This window comes from Micropterus salmoides, unplaced genomic scaffold (genome assembly GCF_014851395.1).
Source record: "Micropterus salmoides isolate LMB-PRFRI ecotype aquatic unplaced genomic scaffold, ASM1485139v1 Ms_hic_scaffold_8, whole genome shotgun sequence".
Taxonomy (NCBI): Eukaryota; Metazoa; Chordata; class Actinopteri; order Centrarchiformes; family Centrarchidae; genus Micropterus; species Micropterus salmoides.
The window spans coordinates 23,599,042-23,607,129 of NW_024044570.1; the positions used below are offsets into that span (position 1 = coordinate 23,599,042).

The following is an 8,088-nucleotide window of genomic DNA, read 5'->3' on the forward strand; positions in this document are numbered from 1 at the left end:
CATTGCGTCTTGGTTTAAAAATGTTCCGTATAGCTACCCCGCAATTACATTCAGGAGTCATTTCAGGAGTAAGGTTCTATACCCATGCTAGCAGCATGTTAGCATTGTCATAGTCACAATGACAATGCTTTTTATGGCAACCCAGTAGTTAGTAGTTGTTTAGATATTTCAATCTGGACCAAAGTAGACCAACTGACTGACTAACTCAAACTTTGTCATTGAATTAAGGACAGATTGACAGATAGATAGTTTGCTCATTGGTGATGCTGTAATACATTGAATATTATAAGAAAAGAAATGAAGTTTAAATGATAAATTCACTTACTTTCTGACTCAACACTAAGACTGTAAACATAATTCAGAAAACAGTCTTTCCTTAATAATTTGAAATATAGTTATCACCCTCATTCAACTATTTAGAGTATAATTTATGTTGGAGCATGATCGGGACTGTATTTTTTCTAAAGCCATATTTTCTCATGAAGCATACAGAGAATTAAACTTCATTCATTTCCAGTTTGGAATGCCTTCCATTTCATTTGCAAAAATGGAGCAAAATAAACAGCAATTAATGGGGACTGAATGGAAACAGGCATGAGGGAGATGTGAGGAAATGATTCCTGCTTTGAAGGAGGGGTTCTAAGAGCCCTCAGATCCTTTCATGTATAATAGAGTAATAAAGCAGGCACTCTCTCAAGCAGGTACTGTATTTCATTACCATTCCCCTGGGCTAATAAGTAAGCCCTCAGGAATGACTTCCCCATGTTTACCCAACGAGTGCAAAATAATACTGACAGATACTGTGATAAAGAGGGTCAAAATGGTTGAGATTATATGGGGATTGGATTGTGTCTTTGTTTTTGTTTTACTGTGTGAAATCCTTCAATCATGCTTTTTAATGTAATTTTGAAAGCATTGTTTCATCCCTGTTGGTACTTCAAAATAGGAGCTGTATTCTCATTTTACACTATTTATTAGTCTGCATATTTTTCTAGCATTGAGAGAAATATTGAGATTATTTCAAGGACAAAATCAATAAGACAATTCAAGTACAATGCGTACAAGCCTAGTGTACTAAAAAAAGTGATTACAAGACTGCCAGCTGATGATGGTACCACCTGCCAGGGGATATTGTAGGACTTCAAAAATTGTACTGACTGGCCTAAGGGGTGCTGTTTCATTGATTTAACCATGTGACTTGTGGGAATAATGTAGCTCACCTTTGCAATTTGGCCCAGGTCTGAAATTACCTACCAAAGCCAGTAAAATCTTGTCTTTACCTCCCCTGAGTCACCGAAATACTGTTGCATGAAACAAATAACATTTATCTGTACATTTTTTTGTAGAGAGAACATGCTTCAGATTTGTTTCCTGCAAAATAACATAGCATCTTGGTTCTCATGTCATATTTGACAATAACTTCTCAGTGAACTACTCCAGTAATTTGTTATGACAGTTGGGTCCATTTGAATAAATGGCTGCTGACAGCAGGGAGCTCAGATAGAGCTCCAAATGCAAACAGCACTGTGAAAATAATATAGTCATCTAGGGGTGGGCGATAAGGCCAAAAGTCTTTGTTACGACCCGTGAGGTCTGTGTGCCGTATTTGTGTTGCTATGGGTGTGTCTGCCTCTCTCCTGCAGGTGTGTACCTGTACCCTGAGTGTGACGCTGGGCTGAATTCGCAGCTGTGGCTGATCAGCGGCAATTAGTGGGCCACATAAGCAGAACCAGTGGAGTTCTCTTGGTCTCACTTCTCACGATCCCGGAAGAGCCCCCAATTATTTTACGTCTCCGCTCTCTAGGGGTAGGAGAGACGTAAACATAAACCAGATGGTTTTGGTATGGGTGGAAAGGTTATTTATTGAACAGTCCGGTATAACAAAAAGGTCAAACAGAAAATGGGCAAGCGGGTGCTGCGTAAAACAAAACTAAATGAGGGATTACTAAACTACTTACAAAAGAATAAACAAAACCTCTCTATCCGTCGTTCAAAAACCAAAACACAGGGAGCGCAGCACCTCTAAACCTAGTATCTAAAACAAGTCATTTCTAACAGGTGTAAGTAATCAGTGGTGAGGATCCGACGATCCAGGGAGGCGGGATCAGCCAGACTTCGGGGAAGTCAAGACTCCCAAACACATGAGGCAGCAAATGACTGTTTAAAACCTTTTATCCTTGACGGTTGTGTCTCTCTGACAGGGAAAGCGGCAGACCAGCGACGGGTGAGAATACTGCGGGATACAACCTGTTTGCAGTCACTAATCCTGTCTGGCATTCACCCCGCGGGTGACCGTTCTGATGTAAGTGCAGTGGTGAGAGATATCGAAATGGATTTCGTACCAGCGCCACTGCACCAGATTTATGTCGATTCCGATCTAGTAACTGGTTTCTTTACGGTGGGTGTCCGTGCAGGGTTCCCAACTGGGGGCATTGATGTAATCATGGAGAATTATATTGCTGGGGGGAAGGTGTTTCCTGTTCCTAAGGTGGTCAGCAACCCGATCCCTGAGTCTAAGCAGGATGACTTAGTGTACAGCCATCCTCATGCGGCCGTAAGCGCAACTACGAGAGCGCAGTCTCGTAAACATACACAGGGAATGAGCCTGCCTGACTCAACTTCTGTTTCTTTTTCCTCGAAAGAAAGCGTGTCCCATGGTGACGATCCAGTGAGCTGCAAGGCAGACGAGGCTGAGAAGGTAATGGACTCCGTGAGTGAGCCTGGGCCTGTTACACCTTTGCCTCCCACTCACGATGCCTTGACTAAGGCTCAAAGATGCCACCCTCCCACAGTCAAATGTGTTATTTCAGTTGCTGAGGGGAAGGGCAAACTGAAACTCGACACTCTAAAGGGGTCCCTGGGTTTTAGCCCAGCTGAAGTTGTGTTGGCCCATAGTGTGCGTGGTCCACCGAAGTGGTTAAATGTGTCTCCCAAAACTAACTTGTTGTTTTTAGTGTCTCTGTTCATGGAGCGATTACAGCACGCTGTCATGTCGGCGAAGGAAGTATTTTCCCCCTCATGCGTCTGTGTGGCCGCAAAGAAGGTGAGGCCGTTTGAAACAGGTGATGACAAAGCGTTCGCCTTACTGGGTCCTCCTGGCCCACGGTTACAACCTTTATATCCAACATGAGTGGGGAATGGACAGCATCCTGGCTGACGCCCTGTCCAATGGGTGAGATTGTTGCTGATTACGGGGGCCTAAGATAGGGCCATGTATATTTTTGTTAAAAACTTACAGTGGTATACAAACCATATAATAGGTTTGTTCTTATGGGTGGGGGTGTTACAACCCGTGAGGTCTGTGTGCCGTATTTGTGTTGCTATGGGTGTGTCTGCCTCTCTCCTGCAGGTGTGTACCTGTACCCTGAGTGTGACGCTGGGCTGAATTCGCAGCTGTGGCTGATCAGCGGCAATTAGTGGGCCACATAAGCAGAACCAGTGGAGTTCTCTCAGTCTCACTTCTCCCTCATCTCTCATTCACTCACCTACCTTTCCTTGGACTCGCAACCGTCTGTGTGGCTTACTGTGTGATTATTGTGTGGTTTACTGTGTGACTTGTAGGACGTGACCGGTGGGGTGCCGTTGGCAACTTGTCGCGCTGTGAGGTCGGTGACTCCGTGGAGGCAGCCGTCAGCTTGGCATTCCCGATCAGTGGAAGCCGGTGTGGTGAGTGGCGGGCATTCTCCATGTGTGCTTCCCCAGTGCGGTGGAGCCATGGAGACCGTGTGGCCTATTATGTTGCAACCTATGTTATTTAGTTACTTTATATAACTTGCATCATCTCTCGTGTGGGCAGAGACGCCTTTTGTTATATTTTGTTTAAGAATAAATACATTAACTTGACACATATTTTGAGTCCTTCCTTGGTTTTTCCACTTGGTTTATTTATCTTTTGTTCGTCCCACACCCCTAGACAAGCCGGGGACGTAACAGTCTTCTGTCACTGTATGTAATTTTATATCGCGGTAACAGTATATATCACAACACAGAAATAGATCACGCAAGAATTCACTCCTGATTTTCTACATAAGTTACCAGTAGTACTAACAGTGTTCCTCCTAGGTTGACTGCTTTCAGAATGAGAATCAGAATCAGCTTTATTGCCATGTATGTGTACACATGAGGAATTCGACTCAGGATTGTACATTGCTCACGATGTGCTTACTCGTACAAAAATACCATAACACAATAATAAAATCAGACACAAACTACAGTATAGACAACACTAACATACACACTATGAACAAAACAATATAGACATATTGACAAATAGTGCAGTGATCAGAGTGCAAAGGATGCAAGAGTAAACTATTATTCTCATTATGTATATGTTGAAGGTGGATATGATATACAGATACACATACATGTACACAGTGTGATGGAGCATAGTGCAAAAATAAGTAAGACCTATGACCTTAAGTAGGTGTATTGGTATACAAAATATACAATATGACAGTATGAACAGCACTGAAATAGAGAATGGTGAATAAATAAGTGGAAACCAATAAACAGGTGACTGATTAGAGACAGTTACTGGGTTATTGCACAGGAATTGTTCTTGACACTGTAAGTCAGAAATCAGCTGTTCATCAGTGATGGCTTGTGGGAAGAAACTGTTTCTGTGTCTGTTGGTTTTGGCGTACAGTGCTCTGTAGCGCCTACCAGAGCGGAGGAGCTGGAACAGGTTGTGTCCGGGGTGAGTTGGATCTGCAGTGATGTTTCCTGACTCTGGAAATGTATAACTCCTGAATGGAGGCCATGTTGGCACCGATGATTGATTTTTTTTTTTTTTTTTTTCTGCAGTCCTGACTGTCCGTTGTAGTCTGTCGCTGTCCTTTTTGGTGGCAGATCCAAACCAGACAGTGATGGAGGTGCAGAGAACAGACTGGATGATGGCTGTGTAGAACTGGATCAGCAGCTCCTTAGGCAGGTTGAGCTTCCAGAGCTGACGCAGGAAGTACAGCCTCTGCTGGGCCTCCTTGATGATGGTGTCAGTGTTGGGCTCCCACTTCAGGTCCTGGGATATAGCGGAACCCAGAAACCTGAAGGATTCCACAGCAGACACAGGGCTGTTAAGTATGGTGGTAGGGGGGCTCCTCCTGAAGTCCACAGTCATCTCCACAGTTTTGAGCGTGTTAAGCTCCAGGTTGTTCTGACCGCACCAGAGAGCCAGCTGATGAGGCCGATGACCGTTGTGTCGTCAGCGAACTTCAGGAGTTTGACAGATGGGTCTCCTGAGGTGCAGAAAAAATTTGTAAATGTAGGCCTACGTGGAAGAACTTCTTACCCGTTTGAAAAATAAGTAATACTTTGTTCTGGTCAAATAATATACAGCGGGATATTTGTGTGAATTAAACAGCTGTCTGTGCAGATTAGCATAAAAAATAGACTCAAAATGTGCTAAGCAAAAAGCAAGGAGTCTCAGGTTACCACGGAGATGACTTTATACTTATTCAAAGGGGTGCAGAGGGTGCTGCAGCAACCCCTATTCATAGTTTTCACGTGACGTCACATTCCATGAAAAACGCTCCCTTGGAGGGCAAAAAAGACATTATTTTCCACTGCCAGGAAGCAAGTGATACACTGTTACTATGAGTTTTTTTACTTTTGCATTGCCAAAATGCTGGATGGTAGTTGTACTTTCTGATGCACAAATCGAGGAAGAGACAAGCCTGAGCTGTGTTAGGTGAGGGATTCCCTACAAGATAAACGTAAACATTACCGCAGTCGAGCGGCGGCAGGGACCTGGCACTTTTTAACCACAGAAAAATGGCAGCGGGTGCTGTAACATGGATTGGAAGTGCCCAACACTTTGTGTTTGTGTTCATATCTTTCTTTTTCATAAGTTGAGAGGTGATCCAAATAAATGTAACTGCTTTTGCGACGTCTCTAAGGGGGAGTCGCGGCGTGAGCCGTTGTGTTGGTCTGTTGTATTTACTGGTAAGAAGTTCTTCTTCCATGTAGGCCTACATTTACTAATTTGGCAGACACTATTATGCGGAAAAAGTCACCTGAAAAAGAATGTTCTTTCTACAATTCGAACCCTGAATGTGGGACGGCTACACTGCTGCTGTACTACTGTGTAGCTGTGTTCTGCAGAGAGTAATCTACTGTTACTAAGTGTCTCTTTCGTTGTCAACTTCCGCTGTGGTTCACTTCCATTGTGGCCTTTTGTGTTGTGGCTTTTTGTATTTATGTTGTGGCGTTTGTATTTCCGTTGTGGTGTTTGTAATCGTGTTGTGGCGTTTGTATTTCTGTTGTGGTTTTTGTGTTTGTGTTGTGGGATTTGTGTTCGTGTCGTGGGATTTGTATTAGGCCTGAAACCTACGGGCCACCATAGCGGACAATGTGCATTTAATAAAACTACTTACAGTTCATCCTGCACTGCGGCTAAGGGATAGGCTAGAGTAAAAAAACAAGCTATCCTGTCCCAAGTAATATGGTAGTGTAATAATGTTGCATATACTTTATATGAATCAAACATAGCTAATCTTAAATGTTTAATGGGATACAGAGGAGCATAGTATTTATTTTCATTGATTACACACATTACACAAGACTAATAAGGTAAGCAGAGTTCTAAAATTTTTTGAATGTTCTCCACTTGTTATCCCGTACTTATACAGTATTAATAGTGGTGTGGGCTGTATTAAAAGTATCTACTGTTCTCCCATGCATTTACACATAAACAAGAAGGCATGTAAGAGGAAATATAAAAGGTATTTATTGTATTGTCTTTGGGTTGTTTTCTGTGATGCTCTCCTTCTTCTTTTTATCCTCCTCTGACAAAGATGCAAGTGATGGCATGGCATTTGACACTGCATAAATTAGCCTAGTGGCTAGCGGACTTTTCCTGTCCTCATAGTTTAACAAATTACATCTATTATTTATGCTATATCTTACTCACCGCTGTTTAAGTTACTACACCACCCGACACAACACCATGGTTGAATTTTTATCCTGAATGTACTTTTTGTTGAAACAGCAGCTGATAGTAGTGAGAGCAACAAAATGGTGGACTGCCAGCTGTTTCTCAATAACGAGTACGCCAAGTTCGGACTTCTGTACTTTAAAGCTCAGACTTGGCAACTTCGGCTCGGGAGTACAAACTCCCATTTGGAGTTTAAACAACTATATTCCCACATAAAAAACTCTTAAAACTGCCTTCCGTGACACAAGAATAGAAGTATTATAACTTACAGTTGTGAGTTTTTTCCACCGACATTTCTGGTTTTTGGTGCGAAATGCATTCTGGGATACTTGGCTATCCGAAGTCCACACAAGTAAAACGGGCAGAGCGAGCGGAACACATCCGGGTATTTGACTGTACTTGGCTACAGAAAAGAACACAGATGCAGAGTCATTTTCAGGTGGCAGAAGTAGTAGCTCTGCTGCTGGGCGCATGACATAAACACGTAAGAGTGATCTGGGTGATTTTCAACCGGACTGAAAACGCCCAAAATGGGTGGGACTCCATGGAACACTACTTGACGCTGATTGGACAATGAAATTCAGAGGCAAACTGTCTGTCAAAAACAGTCAAAGCCAACTAACGGTGTGGTAGAAAGTGTGAAAAAATCCCCTGCTTTTCCCAGTTTGGTGGTGTGATGCCGATCGCCCTAAAGAACAAACCGCCCCTGGTGTGCACTACCCAACATTTCCACGTTAACATTTCCAAAAATTGTGACATAATCTCTATTAGTAATTTTGGAAAGTACAATTCACTCCAAGGTCTATCTTTAGCTTATTGTTTTAGTTTTACATCGCGCACATCTTTAGGTTCACTCCTACCTCTTGTCAAACTTGATTCCTACTGATGTTTTTAGCAAAACAGCTTTGGTTTACGCACTGTAAACAGAAGACAGTAGACAGACAAAGTTGGATGGTTAATATTTTAAGAGCTAGGATATCACTATTTTCAACAGCATAGCATCATCACCAGTTCATCTGGCTTTTAATGTGCTGTTAAAAATATGAAGGCACTAACCTTAATGATCCATGCTCTTCATGTTGCTTTTGGGTCTTTTACACCCTGTGTAGCTTGAGCTTGCTTTTAAGTTACAGATGATGACAGACATATTTGGTTTG

At 42.7% G+C, this 8,088-nt stretch overlaps 1 long non-coding RNA gene across 1 annotated transcript; it reads left to right on the forward strand.

Moving 5' to 3' along the window:
- The first annotated feature begins 1,977 nt into the window (after window positions 1-1,977).
- LOC119893930 lies at window positions 1,978-3,849 on the forward strand. Its single transcript, XR_005442849.1, has 2 exons — window positions 1,978-2,224; window positions 3,562-3,849. It is a non-coding gene; the product is annotated as an uncharacterized LOC119893930 (long non-coding RNA).
- Window positions 3,850-8,088: the final 4,239 nt, after the last annotated feature.